This window comes from Garra rufa, chromosome 12 (genome assembly GCF_049309525.1).
Source record: "Garra rufa chromosome 12, GarRuf1.0, whole genome shotgun sequence".
NCBI classification, from domain to species: Eukaryota; Metazoa; Chordata; class Actinopteri; order Cypriniformes; family Cyprinidae; genus Garra; species Garra rufa.
Window position 1 is genome coordinate 46377898 of NC_133372.1, and position 26397 is coordinate 46404294.

Below are 26397 nucleotides of genomic sequence, written 5' to 3' on the forward strand. Positions count from 1 at the left end.
GAAATGAACAATGGTTGAGGCAGGGAAAGGCATCATCATCATCATCATCCTCCTCTGGGAAAGAGTTCTCGCAGTCACTGTTTAACAACCTACAGGTGGGTAGCTCACGTGAAACACTGCTGGGTAGCTAAAATGATTATATTCCATCTATTTTAACCAGAATTTCTTGTATAGTTATTATGCAGGCGGTTTTATGCCCTATATTAGGTAAAAGAATATAGAAATATTAGTAAAAATAAAAACTTTTACAAGTAGTAAAGACAAAAGGGATATTATGAACAAAAAAACTTTACTTTTTTTTTGTAATTTTATAAAATAAGTTAAGTTGAATTTAATTAAGTTTTATTAAAAATTAAATGTTTGTTTGAATTTTTCTAGATTTGAATGACTTTAATCATCAAAAGCATGTCTCATCAACCAAATTCTTAATACTTTCACACTTTAATCAAATCTTTGAAAAATTTAAATTTAAACATTGCTTACAACAATTTTTAAAAATACACTGTTATACAAAATAATTTATTCAATAATTAAAAAATATATATGAATAATATATTTCTGTCATAATTTCTTCAAGTAAAACTAAACCTTTTTTTGCTGGACGCAAACTCTGTGTTTTCTGTTTTAATTTTCTGGATTCCATTTTAATGGTTTTAATCATCAAAAGCATGTCTAATCAACCGAATTCTTAATACTTTAACACTTTAATCAAATCTTTATTTAAATTAAACTTTGTTTACAACAGATTTTTTTTTTAAAATACACTGTTATACAAAATAATTTATTTAATTTTTTTAAATTATAAATAATATATTTCTGTCATAATTTCTTCAAGTAAAACTAAACCTTGATTTTTCTGGACGCAAAACAAAGATTTAGTTATTCAAATTCAGTTTTTCCCAAACTCTTTGTTTTCTGTTTTAAATTTTCTGGATTCCATTTTAATGGTTTTAATAATCAAAAGCAGGTCTAATCAACTGAATTCCTAGTACTTTAACACTTTAATCAAATATTTGAAACAATGAAAATTAAACATAGTTTACAACATTTTTTTTAAATACACTGTTATACAAAATAATTTATTTAAATAATTTTTAAAAAATTATGAATAATATATTTATGTCATAATTTCTTCAAGTAAAACCAAAGGACGCAAAATAAAGGTTTAATTATTAAAATTCAGTTTTTCCCAAACTCTGTGTTTGTGTTTTGTGTTCCATTTTAATGGTTTTAATCATCAAAAACATGTCTAATCAACCAAATTCTTAAAACTTTAACACTTTAATAAAATCTTTGAAAAAAATTAAATTAAACTTTTTTTTTTACATTGTTATACAAAATAATTTATTTAAATAATTAAAAAAAAATAGAAATATATTTCTGTCATAATTTCTTCAAGTAAAGCTAAACCTTTATTTTGCTGGATTGTGGTGAAGACGATAGTTTTATCAAATTAAACTGAAATGCATTTTAGTGTGTGATTCTGACCATGTTTTCTATTTTCTATTTTCTATTAGTCTTCCTTCAGAAAAAAACAAAGCAAAATTACTGATGACTCATCCTGCACTAAACCAATTCTTGTCCAATCAGACACTCTCTAGAATGAGAATGCTCCTCCCACTATATTATAACTATCAGCTGACAGCGACGGACAACAGCAAGTAACAAACAATCATTAAGCTCTGATGCATGCAATTAAAAGACTATTAGCTATTAAACAAAGAGACAAGCTCTTTAATATTTCCTATTGAAGAAAATAAAGAAACCTGCACTCATCATGCCCTAAACGTCTCTGTATTGGCATGTGAGGTTCCCGCAGTTTGGTGTTTACCGCAGCAGAGAGTTAAGTGAAAAGGTAAACACAGCGTCTGTTACCTGAGGAGGAGCTACACACACCGTTTGAGCAGGTGTGACACACACACACACACACACACACACACACACACACACCTCACAAGAGTCTCACGAGACAACATTAAAAAGACACCAGTCATAATCAGATATTCTGCCCAGGGTTATTATCATTAACTAAAACCAAAACCAGAAAATAGTAACAATAGCACAAAAATAATAACACTTTACAATAAGGTCAGATTTAGTAACATTATTATTGCATTCACTAACAATGAGCAGTACATTTGTTACAGTATTTATTAATCTTTGTTAACGTTAGTTAATAAAAAATGATAAAACGAATATAAAACAAAACATATGCAACTCTGTTATTTTAAATATATCAAATATTTTATTTTAGCTAGTTGCCAAAAGTTGCTCGTTTTTATTTAGTTTAACTTGATGTATTAAAATAACTAAAACAAAAATGAGTTTCGAAACTAGTTTAGATTTTAATTTCAAACAATTATGAAAATACAATAATCGAGATAAAACGATTATTGCTACCGATTAACTAAAACAAAAACTGAAATAAAAATTTATAAAAACTAAAATCAAAAACTCATAAAATGAAAAAAAAAAAAAAAAACATTACTAAACCTTTAAAATTTAAATGAAAAATATATATATAAAAAACTGACTTAAAATGTTAATGAATGGAAAAAATATACTTGAAATAAAAATGCAGCCAAGCAACATTTCTCATTTTCATTTAGTTTAACCTGATGTACTTTATTTTTAAAAACTATATAGGTATATATATACTACCATTCAAAGGTTTGGGGTCAGTAAGACTTCTGATAGTCTTTAAAGAAGACTCTTCTGCTCATCAAGGCTGCATTTATTTGATTAAAAATACAGAAAAATGTTTTTACAATATAAAATAATGTTTTTTATTTTAATATACTTTAAAATAGAATTTATTCCTGTGATAAAAAGCTGAATTTTTCTGTTACTCCAGTCTTCAGAAATCCTTCAGAAATCATTCTAATGTGCTGATTTATTATTAGAAATATCAATGTTGGATAATATCAACAGTTGTGCTGCCAAATATTTTTTGGAACCTGTGATTTTTTTTTTTTTTCAGGATTCTTTCATGAATAACAAGTTTAAAAAGTACAGTGTTTATTCAAAATATAAATATTTTATAACAATGTAAATTATTTATTATTAACTTTTAATAAACTTTTAATCATTAACTTAATACATCCTTGGTGAATAAAGGTATTAATTTCTTAAAAAAAAAAAAAAAATGTACTGACCCCAAACTTTTGAACGGTAGTGTATATATAAAAAAAAACTAATAAAAATGACAAAAACACACAACAAAGTTACTAAAACAGAAAATATAAAAACAATAACTAGCTCAAAATATTACTAAACACTACAGTCTTAAAAAATAAAGGTTCTTTATTGGCATTGATGGGTTCATGAAGAACCTTGAACATCCATGGAACCTTTCAAATGCAGAAAAGTTTCTTTAGATTTTTAAAATGTTCTTTAAAATGGTTCTTTTAAAAAAATGTTGACAGAAAGGTTGTTTGGGAAACCAAAAATAGTTCTTCTATGGAAAAACACCCTTTTGGAAGCTTTATTTTTAAGAGTGTAAATAAAGTATCTCAGTCTGTAATAACACTGTTGTGGTTTGATCAGGGTTCAACTTATGACTAATACGTAGGGCTGGGCGATAAAACGATAACGATATGTATCGCGATAGACAAGAGATCGATATCAATAAAAAATGTGTTCGATAAAACGTTCGATATTTTGTATTCTTCGTCGGCCCGCCCAGCCCCCCTTTAACGTTCAGTTCATAGCGCCAGATCACAATAGAAGTTAAGGTTATCTTTCCTACAGAACGGGTCCATGTTGTTGTATTAAACAAACTAAATAGCCTTATGTTATTTATCTTATTTACACGACGGCATTTGATTTCTGTCTCTACGTGATCGCGCGTTTACAATGTCTCCTCACAGACGGGATCGCGGACTCCATTCATAAAAACGGACTTTACTATAGGGCGGAATGCCGCGGAATTCGTAGCTTTTTGGACCAATAAATCAAAAGTTGGTCTGTTAATTAATTCAGATCGCGATATGGACTAGTGTCTGTGAAAACTGAAATGCAAAAAGACCGTTTCAATAAGCAGAACAGCATGAACAGACAAACTCCAATAAATACATCTCCAAAGCTGCTGCGAGTGTCACTTTTTGTCAATTTTACCGTTTCATAAGTGAAACTAGCATCATTCATACTGTATACACACAGAAACTTCACGGCAACCTGTCAAAATAAAAGTGCGGTTTAACATGTAACAGAACAATATTAGTCTTGTATTACTGTACAGTATAATGTAGGTGTTTATATGTTCACATTTATATAATTTACATAAAACAATATATATGATAAAAAAATAAAATAAAGAGTCAACGCTTAATTGTTGAAAAAATACTATTATTATTATTAAACCTTTTTTTAACTGAATATAATTTTTCTTCTATGTATTAATTTTAACAGTAAAGCTCCGTTTATTTTTATTTTTAAAAATAAATCTGTGATTTTGCTTTCATTTGATTATCAGAAAAATTAAAACAAGAATTTCTGGAAAAAAAAAAAGATTGTAAGGCCCTATTGTTCAAAATGTTGAAAGTTTTGGACTTATTTTTTCACTTAAATAAATATTTTTGTTATTACACAAAGTATAGGCTAAAGTACCGGGAAAGAAGTAATGTTGGCTACTGGCAACCAGCAATCTGTGCAGAAAAAAATATAATCAGCCAAGTACTTTGCAACAACCTCTGACCTGTGGTCAAGCCGTACTTCTGGGCCATACATTAGCTTGACCATTCACTTCATCGACAATGAATGGGGTTTGAATTGAGGATTAAGAGATAATTAAGTGTATATTGTGACTTTAGACTTATGTTTACATTTTAATTATTTGAGTTTTCCATGGTTGTTGACATTTCTGTCTTAATAACTGAGGGGATTATGATCAGAGGAAGGTTAAGTTTAAAATAAAAATGCTTGAGTGTAATATATTTTTCTCCTGGTCCTTATTTTAAATGGGTCATAAAAATATCAATAATTATCGATATCGACCGATATGAAACACTGATATCGTGATATAGTTTTCAGCCATATCGCCCAGCCCTACTAATACGACACCAAGAGATTTCCCAGATCAATGTCCGACTTCCAAAGGACGTCCGTCTGACATCACAGAACAAAGTACGACATCAACAGCACCACATTGACTCACTGTATTCAGACAAGACGCTCACTAAACACGTACCTGCACTTCTTCAGAATGACATCAGAGACCCTCACTGTCCCACAGTCAGGCGGACATCCTCCCGAGTCCCGACAGAAGGACTTGTGAATGCGTTTACATGCGAGTGAATGAAAAAACATCAAGTCAGTAGCTGAAACAACAACAGCTGCTGCAGCTATGACACTTTACCAACCCATCCATTCACCCCGGACCACTACAATCCTGACCAAACCATCAGGACGGGAAAACCACGCAGCTGTCCCGTCCAACACACACTCAGCAGAACATGGGACACTTATGAGGAAACTCAAATGTAAGAGGTCAATCTGAATAACACTTTATCACGTTATTTAGAAAATCTCCATCGGTGAGCATAAAAGCGACATGAAGTCCTGAAACTCTGTGTGTGCAGTCCGTGCGTAATTAATGAGCGCAATTATTATAACTCTGAGGAGGAACAGTGTGTCTCAATGAGAAACAGATGCGGCACACAGGGAAAGGTCAGTCGTTCACACACACACACACACACACACACACACACACACACACACACACACACACACACACACACACACACACACACACGCAGCGCCGCCTGTAAATAATAACTTACGAGCTCACAAGCACAAACGACTATTACTATAAAAGCCTCAAGCTGAATTAGCGGCCACACGGCTGACGGAAGTGTGACAGAAAGAGAGACCGCAAGTTATGGATGAAACTAGGGCTGTCCAATTAATCGAAATTCAGTTTTGGCAAAAATCATAAGCATGATTATTTTGGTCAATATTGTAATCCCGGTTATTTAACACGATTATGACTTTATATTAGTGATTCTTTTAAAGATAGCAATACAGCAAAAAAAGAAATGCTTTTTTATTTTTTTTAAATACTGAATACTTCTACGCAAGTCTAAAGTAGTCTAACAATGCTACAGAAATTGAATGTAATTATCTGAATGTAAAATAAAACAGTGTCTTCACTGTAAATATTAAACATGCTTTGTTTCTTATTAAAACTACAAAAGTCCTTCATTCAAGAGCGGTGAGTGATTTTTCTTTGTATTTTTACATTCAATTAATATTAAGCACAGAGACGGCTGAAGGAATATTTGTTGCAGCTTTAAGAGCCACACGGATCCAATATGTGACCCTGGACTACAAAACCAGTCATAAGGTAAAATTTTACAAAACTGAGATTTATACATCATATGACAGCTCAATAAATAAGCTTTCTATTGATGCATGGTTTGTTAGGATAGAACAATATTTGGCTGAGATACATCTATTTGAAAATCAGGAATCTGAGGGTGCAAAAAAATCAAAATGCTGAGAAAATCACCTTTAAAGTTGTCCAAATTAAGTTCTTAACAATGCATTTTACAAATCAAAAATTACATTTTGATATATTTACAGTAGGAATTTTACAAAAACTCTTCGTGGAACATGATCTTTACTTAATTTCCTAATGATTTTTGGCATAAAAGAAAAATCTAAAATTTTGACCCATGCAATGTATTTTTGGCTATTGCTACAAATATACCCCAGCGACTTAAGACTGGTTTTGTGGTCCAGGGTCACATATATGGTTACACACGTATTTTCATTCTTAACTGTTTATGATCATTTAAGACATAACAGACAAGTATTTACATGAATAATCACCAAGCGCCTCATTTTGAAATATTTTTGTGTGTATTTGAGCATTTAGGTGCGCAGCTTGAGCTAAAAGATAACTTTATATGTCCGTGTTCAGCTCCGTCTCTGAGCACAAACACAGAACAGCGCAAGTTTTCTTACGTGCTATTAAAAACACAACATCAAAGAAACACTAATAAATCAAACACATCTTGTTTTATGAAAGTCATGATTTTGCTGATTTGCATGTGAAATTATGCTTTTATGGAGGAGCGAAAGCGCACCACTGGTAAGGGGGCGAAATGGGGCGCAATAATCAATTACTGCATTTTCATGATCGTTTGAAGCAGAAATCATCGAAACCGAATTTTGATTAATTGCACAGCCCTAATTTGGATTTCAATTTCAAACGATAAAACGATTGTTGCTACCGATTCCAGCCCCTTTGTGTGCTTTTGCTCCTCTATAAAAAGACAATTTCAGACGCAAATCAGTAAAAGTATGTAACGTGACTTGCATAAAGTAAGACGTGCTTGATTTATTGATGTTTATTTGATGTTGCGTTTTTTAAAAGCATGAAAGAAAATTTGCGCTGTTATGTGAATGCGCTCAGAGACGGGGCAGAACACGGACAAGTAAAGCGAACGTTTAGCTTAAGATGCGTACCTAAACGGTCAAGTACATGCAAATACATGTCAAAATGTGCTGTTTGGTGATTATTCGTGTAAACCTTCATCAGTTTTGTCTCAAATGAACGTAAACGGTTCAGAAATGAAAATCTGTGCAGCTCTTAAAGCGGACACAAGTAATATTTCTTCTGCCATCTCTGTTTAATGTTAATCAAACAACAAAAGACAAAGACTAAATCACTCACTGCTCTCGACAGAGGGACTTTTGTAGTTTTTATAAGAAACAAAGCATGTTTAATTCTTACAGTGAAGACTATGCTGTTTATTTTACATTTAATTAATTACTTTAAATTTCCAAAAAAAAAAAAAACTGTTTCATTTGTATCTTTTTTTCTTTTGTATTGCTATCTTCATATCATATAAAGTTCCGGACCCACTCATAATCGCGTTAAATAATCCTGATTACAATATTGACCATAATCAAGCAGCCCTAGAGGAAACTAAAAACACAATGACTTTTAAAGTCAAACCAAAAATATTTGCACTTTGTTTGCTTTTTTGGAGATGTAAGTTGGAAATACTAAACATAATAAATAGAAATGACTACAAATATATGAATTAGTATTAATTATAAATGTTGTTGCTGTGGTTAAATTGTTATTATTAAACAATAACAATACATTCAAATAAGTTTAAAGCACACAGTGCATTCAGAGCTGAAGGAAGCTTTAGATTAGTGACACAATAATGAAAAGGTTGAGCTGTGGCTCAGGTTTCACGTGTCTATCGGTCACATCTCCTGTACACACTCGAATCCTGCTGGAATTACAGAGGATATGCGGGCCCTGATTTTCCTCCGACTTTTTTTGCTTTTGTAAAACAAACAGAGCAAACTGGCACGAAAACAACATTCTGAGCGGAGCAACTCTTATCAGATCTGCACTTGAACTGGGAACAAGCAGAAACGAGCTCTCGACGGCACGCTAAACGTCTCTAAACGTCTCGCTCTGTCCCTCTGACGCCCGCCTTTTCTTGAATGATTTGTATTAAACGATTTCAGAGATAAAAATTAACATGAAGTCAGTTAACGCATCTACAGACTTTAATACAGAGGTCTGACAGGTATTTGGGTAGCTGGCTAACAATTTTAAGTTAAAATGTATATGCATCTAATTCATAAATTGATAAATTAAGAGGAGACACTGCAGGCAAAAACACTTTTTGGAGATTTTGGGCTTTTTGGTTTTTCATAAAACATCCAAAAGTCACTGTTAAGCATTTCTTTTATAGCAATTTATTTGCTTGTGTCAATAGATTTTTAAATCCCGTTTTCTCAAAATGAGTTTTTTCCCCTACATTGAGTGAAAAATCATAAATGAGTAGCACTTACACACACCAAACTTTACATTTTTATTCCTGTCTATATCCTGAAGGTTTTTACAGAGGGATTTGTTCATATAGAATTTGCTTGATTATATACAACATTTTATTCCCCCCAAAATTGTGAAAATAATAGTGTTTTCTGTCTGTTCTAAGTATTTTCTGAATTATGGAGTGACAAAAATAAGATATCCAGAATTCCTTTCATTTTAGAAAACTTGTAATACAAGAAATGTTTGCAATTTGGTATGCAAGGCGATAACTATTAGTCATTTTTTTTACGCTATTCACCTGCAGTGTCTCCCCTTAATATTAAAATCTACACATAATCCATGCAAACTCTCAGTTAATATGAGCTTATAAAAATGCATCCCGAATAATTATGCAAGAATGTTGTTTAAAATAGTTTTAGATGAAATATAGCATGTTAACTACACCAAAACACTCAATCTCAACTACCCACATACACCTCACCCATACTGCAGTTTCACTGTAAACAGCGTCAACCTACAAATCAAAGAAAAGCAGCACGTCTGTTTCAGTGAATAGCACTAATAATGTAAAACGTATTGGCTGTGGTGTAACTCTAGAGCTGGATCACACACACACACACACACACACACACAGGGTCAGTGTAACTCATCCTCAGTGCATTCCTACGCTGATACTTCTCAGCAACATAAACACATTTAACCAGCACTGTGCTTTACAAATCATTTCTGCGCAAACACAGTATCAAAGCAATGAGACCATTTTTAGTCTGACAACTGATGGTCACTAGTGTTATTGTCATACTATTAGTTTTAATTGAGATTTTAAATTAGTTTTCATTTTTATATATTTTTTGTTTTCATTTTTTTTTTTTTTTTTTACATGCAGTTTTAGTTATTTTGTGTTGTGTTTTACTAAATGTGACCCAGGACCACAAAACCAGTGTCAATTTTTTTAATGAAAAAAAAATGGGAAAAAAGCTTTCCATTGATGCATGGTTTGTTAGGATAGGACAATATTTGACAGAGATACCGAGAGGGTCTAAAAAAAATCTAAATATTGAGAAAATTGCCTTTAAAGTTGTCCAAATGAAGTTCTTAGCAATGCATGTTACTAATCAAAAATTAAGTTTTGATATATTTACGGTGGGAGATTTACAAAATATCTTCATGAAACATGATCTTTATATTTTAATGATTTTTGGCATAAAAGAAAAATCAATCATTTTGACGCATACAGTGTATTCTCAGCTATTGCTACATATAGTCCTGTGTTCCTTAAGTCACAAACAATTAAAAAATAAGGAATTTGTGTCTTGTCCTGGCAACTAGCTGAAATAAGTGAATTTTTATATTTTATTTCAGTAATATTATAAGAAGCAATTAACTTTTTTATGGTTTTAGTTAACTATAATAACTCCACACTGCAAAACAAAACAAAACAAAAAAACAAACAAACAATATCTCCCAGCCCCAATTTTAGCTATTTTATTACATCAAGTTTTAAGAAATCCATCAAGAAAATGAGAAATCACTGTCATGTCCTGGTAACTAGCTGAAATAAGTACATTTTTATATTTTATCATTTATTTTATTTCAAGCAATGAACTTTTTGATGGTTTTAGTTCACTTTAATAACTAATAATTGCACTAAAAAAATGCTCATAGGGGTTTTAAAAAATAGTCTATGACAGTGGGCAAATATGCATTTTTATTTTTTGACAACTACTTCTAGTAAGAAGAGTTCTAAAAGAAAGAAAGAAAGAAAGAAAGAAAGAAAGAAAGAAAGAAAGAAAGAAAGAAAAATCAAGAATCGGTCAAAAAAATGTGATTTACAGTTGTCATATCGCCCAGCTCTAGTTATTTTATTACATCAAGTTAAACTAAACAAAAATGAGAAATCGGTGTTTTGTCCTGGAAACTAGCTGAAATAAGTACATTTTTATATTTTTGTAGTTATTTTTTTTCAAGAAATGAACTTTTTGATGGTTTTAGTTAACTATAATAACTAATAATGGTCTCCAGAATAAAGAAAAAACTGCTCATAGGGGTTTAAAAAGATAGTCTCTGACACAGTGGGCAACTCATGCATTTTTATTTTTGGACAACTACTTCTAGTAAGAAGAGTTCTGAAAGAAGTAAAGATTGAAAGAAGAGAAAAAGAAAAAGAAAGAAAGACAGAGAGAAAGCGAGCGTCTGGGCAGCAGTGTGCAACAGCAGGAAAGCAGCACAGACTTTGTGCGTCTGTGATTGGTCGACTGCGTCTGTGCAGCCCACCCAAGAAGCCGCAGCAGCCCATGGGCATAAATCTGAGAGCCTGACTCACAGCGCATTTCAAACAATCTGCAGCTCTCTCTCTCTCTCTCTCTCTCTCCCTCAGTCTCTCTCTCGCTGCGCATTATTCTCTCCAGTGCTAATAAAACTCAACTCCTCTCAGCTCCGGCCAACAATATTATTTTTGTAAAGACTTAATTGGGTTTGCCTTTGAGTGAAGGCAACATGTGTGCGCATACGTGTACGTAACGGCGGAAGTAATGCGCTCGGCATGCGTGCGAGGTGACGGCAAACTTATGCGATGAGACAAACACATGAAAGCGTGCGCAGGTAAACCCGTGCGTATAGGTGAGCGTATGCGTGTTTGTGCATGCGTGTTTGTCTGCTAGGGTCTGGATTATTATCTGCGCTGCTGCTGTTGCTGCTGAAACATACTGGAGCCAAATACTCTGAGTAATTAATTTGACTTTCTTTTGATGATTCTTCTGGGTTGCATCTAATTTGTCAAATGCCAAAAATCCGAAGCGCAAGAAACACATCAAAGACGCGTAATTACAATGATGTGAGTTCAAAACTCCAGCGTCTCCATGACAACCGAGTGAATAATAAACACGCCCCCTCGCAGCTCCGGACACCAGTGAGTCATCACACACACACACACACACACACACACACACACACACACACACACACACACACACACACACACACACACACATGATGACATGCTGAAAATGTGTACAGATAGAGAGAGACCCCAAACTCAGCAACTCTATATGAAGTGTTCATCTGTTCATCTTTTCAAAAATCATGTTTTCATTGTGCATTCCAACTAATCTCAATCAAACTGCAGTTGGGTTATTTTGATTTAGGTAAAAAAAAAAAAATACAGCTAAATAACACAATAAAAACATGATAACATCATAAAAAACATGATTTTTTGAGTTTTTGCAAAGAAACTCTTCACATTTTTTACTGTATAACAACTATTAACTTGTTTGGGAAGGAAGTCTCCAATAGTTCTGCATTAGCTTACACCGGGAAACAAAATTTTAGCAAGTAAATTTTACAAACGGATACAAAGAATTGGCAAAAAAAAGGATCAAACCACCCGAATGGCTACCTTTTAAAATTTTCTTTCATTGAACACTGTTTTTGTGTTTCTTTTTGGAGCTGATTAATTGTAAGTCTCATTGATATGAGCTTATGCACCAGATTTTAAGTGAAAAAAGCATTATTTTTATCGCTAATTTTCACTTAAAAACTGAAGTGCATAAGCTCAGATGAACCAATCAGTTCCAGAAAGAGATACAAAACCTGACAATTGAAAGATTCAAGGAAATATTTGGTGATAATATAGCATAATGAGAGTTTTAAAAGCTATTTAGTGAGCAAACTTAGGTTTTAGTACAATGCAATGACATTAACTAGCAAAAAGAAAATACACTCTAAGTTAAAACTGAGTTATGCATGAAATTTTGAGGAAAAAAAATATATTGCATGAAATTTTACTTCAGCAATCTTTAACCAAGAGAAATCCTCATCATCATGAAATTTTGAAGTAGAAAAATGTATTGCATGGAATTAATTCCAACAATCTTCATTAATAAATGGAAAGCATGGAAAGCAGCTTAGGTCATTTGATGAGCAACATTAGTTAATATTGAGATCTATGAGTTGTATTTTGAGATTGGGACATTGTTGAGATCTCTTCTGACACTCCGAAGGAGACTAATAGTGAGATCAATAGTGCCTTTTTCTCAAAAGAAACATCTGAGAAGCAAGAAACGCTAACGGAAAGTGTCCTTTTGTTTTCATTCCTGTTTAAGAGCAAAAAAAATATATAATTAGTGATCTTTCTTTTCTTTCAAGCACCAGAAGCAACTATTGAAACTTGCTGAGCTGGTTTAAAGTGATTAACTTATTCAGAGGGCAAACGTCAAAATGGCATGATGTGAACAGGAATTGGAGTGAAAGGTAGAATCAGGAGAAATAAGTTGATAAACAGGTCTCGCTGTTTAAATCCTAAACAGTTCCTCATTTCCTGTCCTACATCGACAGTGCAATTACTTTCATTTGCAGAGCATCTGAGATCTGCAGATCAATAATGTGAACATGGCACCATCTGAAACACTCGTGATTATAATACATGGATAGTCTTCATCATGAACAATGGCTGCTTGTAAAGCTCAATTGTCCAAAGGTTTCGTAACATAATCCAGCCTCTAATTTGAAAGCTACACTGCAATCAAAGCGGTTCCTTTCTGTGCTCTCATCTTTCACCAATGCAAAATGTCCAAAAAACAGTGAAAGACTATTAAACAGTTATTGACCACTTTATTCAGATCTCAAATCAGAGAAAGAAAACCAATGTAGAGAGGCAGAGGTGTGGTGAGAGAAAACAATGGTGGTTTAGTGGTCTGGGCCAGCGCTTCGTTATTTAAACATTTATACATTTGCTTATGTTCTGTTCAAACATGACGTTGCAACATTTTTTCACCCGAATCTGATGACAGATGATCCCACATTTAATGTCAGCGCAAACTATGAGAATGACCCCTAAAGAAACGCTCAGACTTGGTTGCAAGCTTCTCCTGAAATGGTCATCCGAGGACGCCTGTGACTTGAATATACTTTGAAGAAAAAGTTGTATTTATTTTAAAAAGATGGTTCTGTCATCACCCTCATGTTATTTCAAAACCGTATGAGTGTATTTCTGCTGTGGAACACAAAAGGAGATGTTTGGCAGAATGTTAACGCTGCTCTTTGTTTTTCTTTCTTTCTTTCTTTCTTTTTTACAGGCATTGGAGAAAGAACAGCGTGATAAACATCTACTTTTATGTTCTAATGCAGAAAGAAAATCATGCAAGTTTGAAATGACACGAGGGTAAGAAAACAATGTCAGCGTTGTCATTTTTGGGTGAATTAATTCTTTAATTAAGAGAAAGAAGGCAAGATGGGAAGGCGAAAAAGAAAGCATGAAAGGAAGCAAAAAACACTGAAAAAAGCAAAAGCAAAAAGCAAGAAAGACAGAAACAATGCAAGGCAAAAGGAAACAAGGCAAAAAAGCATCCAAGAAAGAGAGAAAGACAGAAAGCACAAATGATAAAAGACGGAAATAGATAGTCAGAAAAAGATAACGAAAAGACATAACGCAACAAAGCAAGAAATATAAAGCAAAAAGACTTAGAAATACAAAGAAGAAAGAAGGCAAAAAAGAGAATGAAAGCAAGAAAGAAAGAAAGAAAGAAAGACAAAAGGAAACAAAAATAAAAAATAAAATCCAAGAAAGAGAGAAAGACAGAAAGCATGAAAGATAATAGAGAGAAACAGGTAGAAAAAGACAGAAAGCAAAGGCAGAAAGAATGTAAAAATTCAGAAAAATATAACAAAAAGACTGAAAGAATGCAAGTAAGAAGACAAAAAAGAGAATGAATGCAAGAAAAATGAAAGCAAGAAGGAAACATAGAAAGAAAGAAAGACAGACAGAAAGATTGCAAGACAAAACATAAGGCAAAAAAGAATCCAAGAAAGAGAGAAAGACAGAAAGCATGAGAGATAAAAGAGAGAAATAGGCAGAAAAATAGTAAGCAAAAAGACAAAAAAGCAAGAAAAATAAAGTAAAAAGAGTGAAAGAATGCAAGAAAGGCAGTAAAAAAGATAATGAAAGCAAGAAAGACACAGAGAAAGAAAGAAAGGCCAATCCAGCAGACTCCAGCACTGTAAGACTTGAGAAGACACGCAGCATCAGTCCTCAGCTTTATTCTGCCTCTCTTGTCCTTCATGAATGAAAGAGGGACAGAAAAGAGGATGGAGGAAAAGCCTGAGGGGCATAAAAGAGGGAACGGGGGTATTTAGCGGGTTTTACCCTCTCTGACTCCTTCCTTCCCTGCTTGGGTCTCTGAGCTCCGGCTCTGTGCCGCTCGGGCCGCTGACTGGATGGACAGCTGCTATTAAAAGTTGATTGTTTCAGGTTCACGTAGTGTGAAAGGGTGTTATTGGGGTCTACGATCCCCGTGAGGGTGGTCTCCACGCCGCGGAGAGGGCGAGAGGGGGAGGCAAAGGAAAGTGTCACGTGACACGAGTCTTGCTGCGCAGCCCCAAAAAGGAATCTGGCGGAAAAACACACCACTTGTTGCCGCCTGCCTGCCTGGATTCTGCCTTGGCGAGCTTTAGTGAACGCCGTCTCTCACACTTTTGGATTCACACAGTAAAACACAGCAAGGAACATCCCACCCACAAATACACACATCTATTTGGACTAAACAGAGAGAAAAAAATGCACACTATAGTTGCTCACGAGTGAGGAAGCCTGTTTCCATCACACAATTAAAAAAATAAAAAATAAAAAAATGTAATGTGACTTTTTAATTACACATGACTTTTACCCCTCACTATTCTGAATTTATATCTTGCAATTCTGACTTTTTCTAGTAGTTCTGAGAAAAAACATTCAGAATTGAGATAGGACTGATTGATGATATAAACTGCGATATATAAACTCAGAATTATGAGATATAACGTAGAATTGCAAGATATAGCTCAGAACTATGAGATATAAGGTCAGAATTATGAGATATAAACTTGGAATTGAGGTATAAACTCAAAATTGTGAGCTATAAATTTAGAATTAAGAGATATAACTCAGAACTGCAAAATATAAACTATTTAAAAGTATTGTGAGATATAAATGTAGAATTATGATATAAACTCAGAATTATGAGATAACTTAGAATTGCAGAATATAACTCAGAACTATGAGATATAAGATCAGAATTATGAGATATAAACCCAAAACTGTGAGATATAAACTCAAAATTGTGAGATATAAATGTAGAACTGAGATATAAACTAAGAATTGTGAGATATAAACTTAAAATTGAGATATAAACTCAAAATTGTGAGATATAAACCTAAAATTGTGAGATATAAATGTAGAACTGAGATATAAACTCAAAATTGTGATAAATGTAGAATTACGAGATATAAACTCAGAATTGTGAGATATAAACTCAGAATTGTGAGATATAAACTTAAAATTGTGAGATATAAACTCAGAACTGAGATATAAATGTAGAACTGAGATATAAACTAAGAATTGTGAGATATAAATTTAAAATTGTGAGATATAAACTCAAAATTGTGATAAATGTAGAATTAGGAGATATAAACTCAGAATTATGAGATATAAACTCAGAATTGTGAGATATAAATTTAAAATTGTGAGATATAAACTCAAAATTGTGATAAATGTAAAATTACCAGATATAACCTCAAAATTGTGAGATATAAATGTAGAATTATAAGATATAAATTCAAATTTGAGATATAAATGTAGAAAATTGAGAAATAAAAAAAATATTGAGAGATATATACTCAGAATTGTGAGATATAAATGTAGAATTATGAGATATAAACTCAGAATTGAGATATAAACTCAAAATTGTGAGATATAAATGTAGAAAACTGAGAAATAATTTTTTTTTTAAAATTGAGATATAAACTAAAAATTTAGAGAAATATACTCAAAACTGTGAGATATAAATGTAGAATTATGAGATATAAACTCAGAATTGTGAGATATAAATGTAGAAAACTGAGAAATAATTTTTTTTTTTAATTGAGATATAAACTAAAAATTTAGAGAAATATACTCAAAACTGTGAGATATAAATGTAGAATTATGAGATATAAACTCAGAATTGATATAAACTCAAAATTGTGAGATATAAATGTAGAAAATTGAGAAAAAAAAATTGAGATATAAACTAAATATTGAGAGATATAAACTCAAAATTGTGAGATATACTGTACATTAAATGTAGAAAATTGAGAAATAAAAAATGTAAAATTGAGAGATATAAACTCAAAATTAAAATCAAATTATTTAAAATTGGAATTACTTCTTTGTGTGCTGTACTTGCACTTCTCATTAAAAGTTTAGCAAGATGGATAACACATTGTGTTTTCAAATCCACATTTTAAGTAACTCCAACTCTAAGTAGATGCATAAAGTTGATGCATTTACTGCAAACCGAGTCACTACCAAGACACTGGAAATAATGAATCACGAGCTGCTCGTGTGCAAAAGAACCCAGTGCCATGCTTCATTATGAAACATGCTCCATATACTTATTAATCAAACCTCAAAGACCACACTAAGTCATTTCGCAATGTCCCCTTTATTCAGATTAACCATGCAGCTCTAGTTGCTCCAAAACACCCTCAAAGCTGAAGACGCCTCTCATGCAGAAGTGTGAAATGCTCTCAGTTGCAGGATATTATATGAGCATTACTACTGAATTATCACTTGACAAGTTCAATCTCTGGATCTCCACCCACAGGTTAGCAAAAGGTGACATACATGCATCGCCTCTTTAGCACTTCCGCGTGTAACATCTCAAGCTGTCTGAAAGACCGACTCGGAGGGAGGTTTCAGGCCAGATCTGTGTGAGTGCGACTATGCTAACGGAAGCCTTTTGGCACTAAGGCAGGTCCATCAAACACTAATGAGCTCGGGGGGGAAAGGAAGACACCCTACGGAGTCTTTCTCACCTCCAGACCAGATACCACATCAACCTGAAGTGAATTCGCAACCACTCTTCACCAATGCAAAAGCCCCTGTATTGCACCTAAAAGCATGACAGCTGTAGTTATGACTAATAGCTGACAAGATAAATCAACTGTTGACATATTAGCAAGCCTGACAATTGATCAAAATCTGGTCAGAATAAAAATGTTCCTAATCACATAATGGACCAGTAACTGATTTTAAATTGGTTGTATCCTTTTCTTCCACAAAAACAACTTTACATAACCCTCTTTATGTTAATGTTAAGCACAAAATTCAATGAGAGGTAGGGCTTTATGGCATTATGACATCATCCCCTCATTACTGATCTATTACAGTGACTCATCTGAGATTTTCACACGGCAATTACGCAGATTTGTGAAGATTATATTAGATGTTTGTTTTTCCCCCCTTCTAAACTTTCACAGTGGCTCTTTCTCCCTTGATCTCACATAATATGTAGTTTGTGTTTAAGAACCCATGACCACAATCAAATGCCACACAACACAATATCTAATCCCCCCCTGTCCAGGATAATTAAAGTCCTATTAATAAAAGTGCAAAAATTCTTTGAGGATTATATAAATAGTTTGCTTGGGATTATATAGGGAATGCACTTATATAGAAGAAAAATGTAAATACTCAAACATAAACATTGCACAAGACAAAAATTATGTAGCCTATGGGCTTAAAAAAATAATTCAGTATAATGCAACATTTTTTTGTATTTGCATGAAGACCTTCAGTCAAAAGACACGTAGGCTAGTCAGTGTTGTGGTGGGGCTTCAGGTTAGATAGACACATTTGGAAAAGATATTCGGCACTTCAAGTATTTCCCGTTACAAGAAACAGCTGTTGAGATACGGCCTGTAAAACAGACTGACCTCCAACACTGAACTATCACATCAAACGACAAAATGCATGCAGAAGAAGAAGAAAAAGAAGTTTCAAATGAAACAGTTAAGCATGCAAATAAACCCTGTACTTGCTTTCTTAGTTAGCTGCAATGTCTGAGAGTCTGAGATACGACTGCGAGACCACCGGGACACTACAGCAAAAGTCCCGAGAGACCACCATCATACACGCTTCACAAGCAGAAATAATGTTTAAGAGAATTATTAAATCCAATAGATCATACAGATATTAAAACTCAAAATAAAACAGCGCTGAAAAGTTGTTGACATTTTGACATTAAATGCCCTCCAGTTTAATAAGCTTTAGTTGCTTTGGTAAATACTCTTGTGTTCATCATTTACACAAGAGACCCTCAGCGTGAGTGTGTAATAGACACACATGTTTGGATTGTTAATCAATACGCAAACAATCCACTTGATTAACACTCCAGACAGCACTGAAGATCCTATTCACGCTTTCTCGCTGACATGATACAAAGTATCATCACACCTGTGAAAGTTCGCTAAACATGAAATACAAAGTTGCACACATCTGTGTAACACGAAGGAATAGCGCGTTACCTTTGAAGACTCGCTTCTGCCTTCATCAGTCTGTGTGGCCCTGCGCTGATCCCAGCAAACTCCACTTTTCCTTGGAAAACTTGTGCGAGCGGAGCTGAAAGCCGAGAGCGTCCCGATGGGGGTTCGAGAATTTCCAATAAAGCCCCTCTTTCTCCTCACACACACACACACGCGCGCGCGCGCGCGCACACACAGATGCAGATGTAGATATGAGCGTTAAACTTTCCTCTTCTGAATATTATTCTCCGCTTCGGGCTCACGTCGGCACAAACTCCACTTAAGTTTTCTCTAAAGTTGGGTTTTAGAAAAGCGATTCCATATTCGGTGCCGCCGGTCCCGTGAGCCCAAAGTTGCAGCGGCAGCGCGAGAATGCGAGACCTCCCCCTCCCTCTCTCCCTCTCTCTCTCTTGCTCGCTCTCCCTCCCTCTCTCAGACTCCGTGGACCACCCCGAAACAGGAAGTTCACTTTTTGTTTTTCTTGAGGGGAAAAAAGAGAAAGCCCTGCTGGACAGCGTCATTCCTGCAGCATCAGTAACTCCAATGATAATAATAATACAAATAATACCATATTAAAAATAACATGTGGTGTTATTTAGTTTTGTAAGAAAGAATATTTTAGCTTTATCATTTTTTTCGTAAGTCTAATGTCTCTAAATCATAGGACTCAATCTTTTTTTTTTTCACTAAAATACTGTTTTACTCAAAGGTGAAACGCTGTGCGCTGTCTGGAGTGGACAGACACACGGCGCACCGCAAAACCCGGAGCGGAGCGCAATCAGCCTGGAATGAGTCTGGGTTTGGAGGGGGGTGATGATCGGAGAGATAGAGAGGAATGTCGAATAAAAGTCATCAGAATTAATTAGACTTGTGTAAATAACACATGGCTTTGTATCTCCGATAAAATCAATAAAAAATCTCATGATAAAAAACGAGTCATGATTATTTTATTTACCTTTATCTTATCTTTATCTATTATTTATATATGTAATACACTGAGTGAAATGTAAACCTGTTCAGCTACTCAGACAAACTTGTATTCTGTAAATAACTGTGCACGTGATAAATAAAAAATACTGTTTGAATTAAAGAATTAGTTCACTTGCAGAACAAACATGTACAGATCACTTACTCACCCCTTTGCCATCCAAGATGTTCATGTCTTTCTTTCTTCAGTTGTAAAGAAATATGTTTTTTGAGGAAAACATTTCAGGATTTCTCTCCATATAGTGGACTTTAATAGTGCCTGCGAGTTTGAACTTCCAAAATGCAGTTTAAATGCAGTTTTAAAGGGCTCTAAATGATCCCAGCCGAGGAAGAAGGGTCTTATCTAGTGAAACGATCAGTCATTTTCTTAAATAAATTAATATTTATACTTTTTAACCACAAATGCTTATCTTCTCTAGCTTTGCGATGCGCACACATACTCTGCACTCTGGTTCAATACAGTTAGGGTATGTTAAAAAACTCCCATCTCATTTTCTTCTCCAACTTCAAATTCATCCTATCGCTGCAGAAGTACAGACCCAGATGTGGGATGAAAATGAGATGGGAGTTTTTAGACATACCCTAACTGTCTTGAACTGGAATACACAGAGTACACATGCGCATCACAGAGCTAGACAAGATGAGCATTTGAGGTTAAAGTGTATACACATTTTTATTTTTATTAGAAAATTACCAGTTGTTTTGCTAGCTAAGACCCATCTTTCTTGGCTGGGATCATTAAAGGATTAGTTCACTTTCATAACAACAATGCACAGATAATGTACTCACCCCCTTGTCATCCAAGATGTTCATATCTTTCTTTCCTCAGTCGTAAAGAAATGTTTTCCTTTTTTTGAGGAAAACATTTCAGGATTTCTCTCTTTATAATGGATATGGATGGCGCCCCAAAGTTTGAACTTCCGAAATGCAGTTTAAATGCAGCTTCAAAAGGCTCTAAGCGATCCCAGTCGAGGAGGAAGGGTCTTATCAAGCGAAACGATTGGTTATTTTCGAAACAAATTGACAATTTATATACTTTTTAACCTCAAATGCTCATCTTGTCTCAACTCTGCGCAGCGCATACGAAGTCTGTGTGATTCGGATAAATACGGTTAGGGTACGTCTAAAAACTCCCATCTCGTTTTCTTCCCTAACTTCAAAATCGCCTTAGATCGCTGCAAAAGTACCGACATAGTGTTTACAAAGTGAACATACAAAGAAACCCTTTACATACCCTTTACAAAAGGTAAAACAGCATTATAGGACGATTCTGACATTGAAGATATAAACGAGATGGGAGTTTTTAGACATCCCCTAACTGCATTGACCCTGATTATACTGAGCAGAGACTAGATGAGACAAGACCAGCATTTGAGGTTAAATGGTATATAAATTGTCAATTTGTTTCAAAAATAACCAATTGTTTCGCTAGATAAGACCCTTCCTCCTCGACTGGGATCGTTTTGAAGCTGCATTTAAAGTGCATTTCGGAAGTTCAAACTTCGGGGCGCCATCTATATCCATTCAGAGAAATCCTGAAATGTTTTCCTCAAAAAAACATAATTTCTTTACGACTGAGGAAAGAAAGACATGAACATCTTGGATGACAAGGGGGTGAGTACATTATCTGTACATTGTTGTTATGAAAGTGAACTAATCCTTTAAGATGCACTGAATCTGCATTTTTAACCTTCAAACTGTTGAGCATCACACACAGTCCACTATGGAGAAAAATCCTGGAATGTTTTCCTCAAAAAGTGATTTCTTTGCGACTGAAAAAGGAAAGACATGAACATCTTGGATGACATGGGCGTAAGTAAATTATCAGGAAATTTTTATTCTGGAAGTGGATTAATCCTTTAAGCGTTAAGTACAAAACGTAACTTAATGTTCCGTTAATGCTGGTTACGTTTTTAGCATTCTACAAACCACACATTAAATACAATCTTAGCAATTAAGCATTTTGGAAAGTTAACCATACCTTGTAGCCTAGTGGAAAAATGCAGTCAGGTCACACGACAACGATTGTGGAACATATTCGACAACGTTTGACTACTTAAAAAAAAGAGAAAACAAAGCTTACAAACAAACCTTTAACAGCAAATCTGTGTCTTTAACGCTATAAAAACAATTAAACATTTCACATACTGTAAGTAAACGGTAGTTATCGTTTAAACCATGTGAACAGCAACATGAGACACACTTCTCACTCACGAAAAACCGTTAAACTAAGCAGAGAAGCGCGCGAAAACGGAGTCTGACAGGACAGATGTTTCTGAGGTAAGACTTTGCAGAGAAATACACCAAAAAATACTTTAAAAAGTCTTTAAGTAGTGTAATAATATTTATATTTATATTTATATAATTATATATATAGCGTAATAATTTATATTTATTACACGGCTCTTTGGAATGCTTGATTCTGATTGGTCAGTTGAGACATTTGCAGGTTCGTTCTTTTCAAATAATCACGCTCCAAAGTAATAACGCATAGCCGGTACTACTTGTATGTTTAAAATCCCTCTGTGCCAACAAAGATTACCGTTTGGCGCCATCTTGTGACAAACACTGGACAACCACAATTAACAATGGAAAATTTCGACATTAATCTATTTAAATTGTCTTACTAACGTACATAGTTTGAATGTTAGTCACGTGGTACTATATCGTTTCGCGGAAGGATAAAAATGTTAATTTAAAACAAATATGCCAATAAAAGATGTCAAATTCATATTCATGTCCAGTTTTTTTTCCTTATGTGGCAAGTAGCCGTGTAATAAGCGGGATAATGTACAGGCAGCCTGTAGTTATCGCGAAATAAGCCCCTTCAGTGTGATACAAGACCCTCCGCTTCGCGTCGGGTCCTGATCACACTGTCGGGGCTTATTTCTGCGATAACTACCGGCTGCCTGTACATTATCCCTTACATAATAGCCTAATATTTTATGACTGTTATACAGGCAAAATGTCATTAAACATGTCAGTTAAACAGAGTATTAGCACTAGAATTAAATTTTTGATCCACATTCATCTATATACGTATACGTTCTGATAAACATTTTATTCTGAAAGAAGTGCGTGTTTGCAGTACCAGGTTGAACATAGCAATATGGTTCCTAAAAATTCACAAGGGGGCGTACTGACACAAACAGTCGAGAAAATTCGTGTTTATACCGCTAAAAACTCAGTGTAGAACTAAAATCAACCAGATAATATCATTCTGGTATAAATACCACCTTCACAAGGAAGTAAAGTCTAATTCAGGTCTATCTCGTTTCTGCTGGTGTCTGTCCAGTGGTTTTCCGCACACAGTTCACACTGAATCCTGAAGCACTGGAGGGTTTGTTGCGGGTTGATGAGGTCTGAAAGCAGTGTGTCCGGTTACAGGTGTTTTGCGCTGTAATCCACTAACAAAGCGCTGACCTTGAGCGACGAGGCCATCGGCATTTTGCCAAGATCTTAACCACCTTCCTCACAAACCCATACCAACATTGGCAATCTGTAGAACTTTCCTTATAGTAAAGGATGTCACCGCAAGTGACCTGCAAGTCTACAATAATCCAGTATAATGAGCTGTGACTATCACAATGACTGTTAAAAACACACTGGATCGCATTTTAACTTTTAAAAATGGCCAAAAGAAAAAAATATTTTTAAGACTTATATTCTGCATTAATATAAATTATACAAATGAACTATATTTGAAGTATGTTTTATATATGTTCACTATTTGGTTGTTATTAATTGACATTAAATAAAAGTAATACAAATGTATTTATCATTTCACTACATTATTATTAGTCATTTACTGCATTTCATTATTATATATTTCTATATTTTATTTGCTCATTTTAATACAATAGTTTTTTATTGTAATTATATTGCCTCTTCATATTGGCGAGAGTAGAGGGAAAACTGCGCATGCGCAGGGAATGGGTTTGAATTTCATACCGAGAATGGCGCGAACATCGTAAACCGAATCATGAACGCCGAATCTACGTGTTTTGGTCCTTATGAAACCTGATAAATCGGTGGTTGTTTAATAAGAAGCGATTATCGGCCGATCAATCGGAACATCTTCGGCGTACCAGCGTTATCGTGGCATTTCCTGTAACGCCAGAGCCGTCAGTCACGTGATATTTGCGACTCAGGTGAGATCAGATCAGGTGATTCATACTGAGGTGAGTATGGCTGTGTCCAAATTCAGGGTCTGCATCCTCCTTAGGATCCTTCCTACCAGGTTGAAGGAGGAGGGGTCCTCCGAATACCGCAAAACCTGGAAGTAGGTGTCAGTGAATTTGGACAGCCTACACTTCTTTCAGTTCCCTCCCTTCCCCGTTGCTCATATCCTGTCGCCTAGCAACTGTGACAGCACTAAGCAAGAAGTAAGGTTATCTGTACTGCACAAAACAAAATAACTACTCTTTCAGCCCTAAAAGCGTTAAAAACACCTTCAATCACTAACAAGAAATTAGCTGTGTGTAAGGGGATATTCACACAGGCAGTAAGAAAGAAGCTAGTTTACGAAAGTGCTGTTTTTTATCATATATACATACAAATGTAAAAAAAAAAAAAAAAAAAGCTTAACGCTAAACCAAAGGCCAAACTAGACAACCGCTGTAAAAAAATATTTTTTGAAACGGCAGTTTTTTTTAAACTTCCATCATTACTACCGCTTGCTTCGTCCGCCATTATATGAAAATACTGGAAGCGCTCTGCCGAAAGGAATTGTGGGATAGGTAGGACGGGAAAGGATCCACCAGACCCATCCTTCAAATTCGGGGAAAAGGAGGACATATTTGTGGGCCGCATTTGAAGGATCCTAGTTTCCGGTCTGAGCTGTATACCCTCTAGCCACAACCAAGGGATACAGCTAAGGCTACTGGGCATGCGCACATCAGTCTAACGTTATTTTTGTCACACTGTACAACAATAATACTTTTTTTGTATTATAGTAAGGGCTAAGTTTAGGGTTGGGGTAGGTGTAGACGTTAATAAAACACAATCTAATAGGTAGAACAATTAATTTCATTGTTAGTTTCCGGTCTGAGCTGTATACCCTCTAGCCACAACCTATGAATTTGGACAGCCTTCGTCGCGGCGCTGTGACGTAACATCCTTCAAATGAGTCCTCCGAAGGATGTAGACCCTGAATTTGGACACAGCCCATGAAAGTTTGGGTTTTTAATTTGATGATTGATTTCGACTAAAAAAAAATAAAAAAATACAGGATTTCACCCGCGTGGTGAAAATCCATCAGTATGTATGTAACCTCCATATAAAGTATTTGTTGACTTAAGGCGAGGCACTGCAGGTGAATATGGAAAAAAAAATAACTAATAGTTATCATATTGCTTACCCAGTTAATTGATTACATTAATAATTGCACATTTTTTTGTATTACACGTTTTCTAAAATGTTAGTTGTAAATATGCAAATGAGGCATTATTTAATGAAATATGTGTTACTTTGAATACATGTCTACAAAAATCTAAACACTGGATGAAGTCAGTTTCAAAATTCTTGTCTAATTTTTTTTTTTTTTACATATCAGAGTCAAATTTTTTTTACAGAGTGAATTTTGGGTATCTCAGCGTATCACTCCATAATTCAGAAAATACCTAGAACAGACAGAAAACAATATATATATATATATATATATATATATATATATATATATATATATATATATATATATAAATAATTTTTTTTTTTTTTTTACCATTTTTGAGGAATAAAATGTTGTATAAAATCAAGCAAATCTATATGAACAAATACCTTTGCAAAAACCTTCAGGATAGACAGGAATCAAAATTTAAAGTTTGGTGTGTGTAAGTGTTTCATAAGTGGAGAATTAATGCTCAGTGTAGGAGAAAAAAACTAATTTTGAGAAACCGGCCTTTAAATATATGTATTGTAATTGAAATCTATTGACACAAACAGATAAAGTGCTATAAAAGAAACACATAACAGTGTCTTTTGGGTGTTTTCTTTCCACTAGTCTAAAAAAACACTTTATGAAACACCAAAAAGCCCAAATCTTGACAGGTGCATGAAAAACAGTGTTTTTGCCTGCATTGTCTCCCCTTTAGTGACTATTAAGATGTGTCCATATCATCAAACCGTATGTGCAAAGTGTCATTTGTGCTGAAAGACTGTTATGGATGACATCTATGATGATTATAATGTGTTATTCTCTCTTGGAAAGTCTACAGCTTCTGCGGATTCTGAAGTGATGTTGAGGAGTTTGCTGACAATAAGAATCAAATTAGAATTTTCATATTATTTTG

At 34.3% G+C, this 26397-nt stretch overlaps 1 protein-coding gene across 1 annotated transcript in view; it reads right to left on the reverse strand.

The window, feature by feature from the left end:
* Positions 1-19449, reverse strand: part of gli1 (GLI family zinc finger 1) — a 68606-nt gene extending 49157 nt beyond the window's left edge. The window contains exon 1 of the mRNA XM_073852141.1: positions 19124-19449. The gene's annotated coding sequence lies outside the window, so the exon portion shown is untranslated. The remainder of the gene's footprint in view (positions 1-19123) is intronic.
* Positions 19450-26397: the final 6948 nt, after the last annotated feature.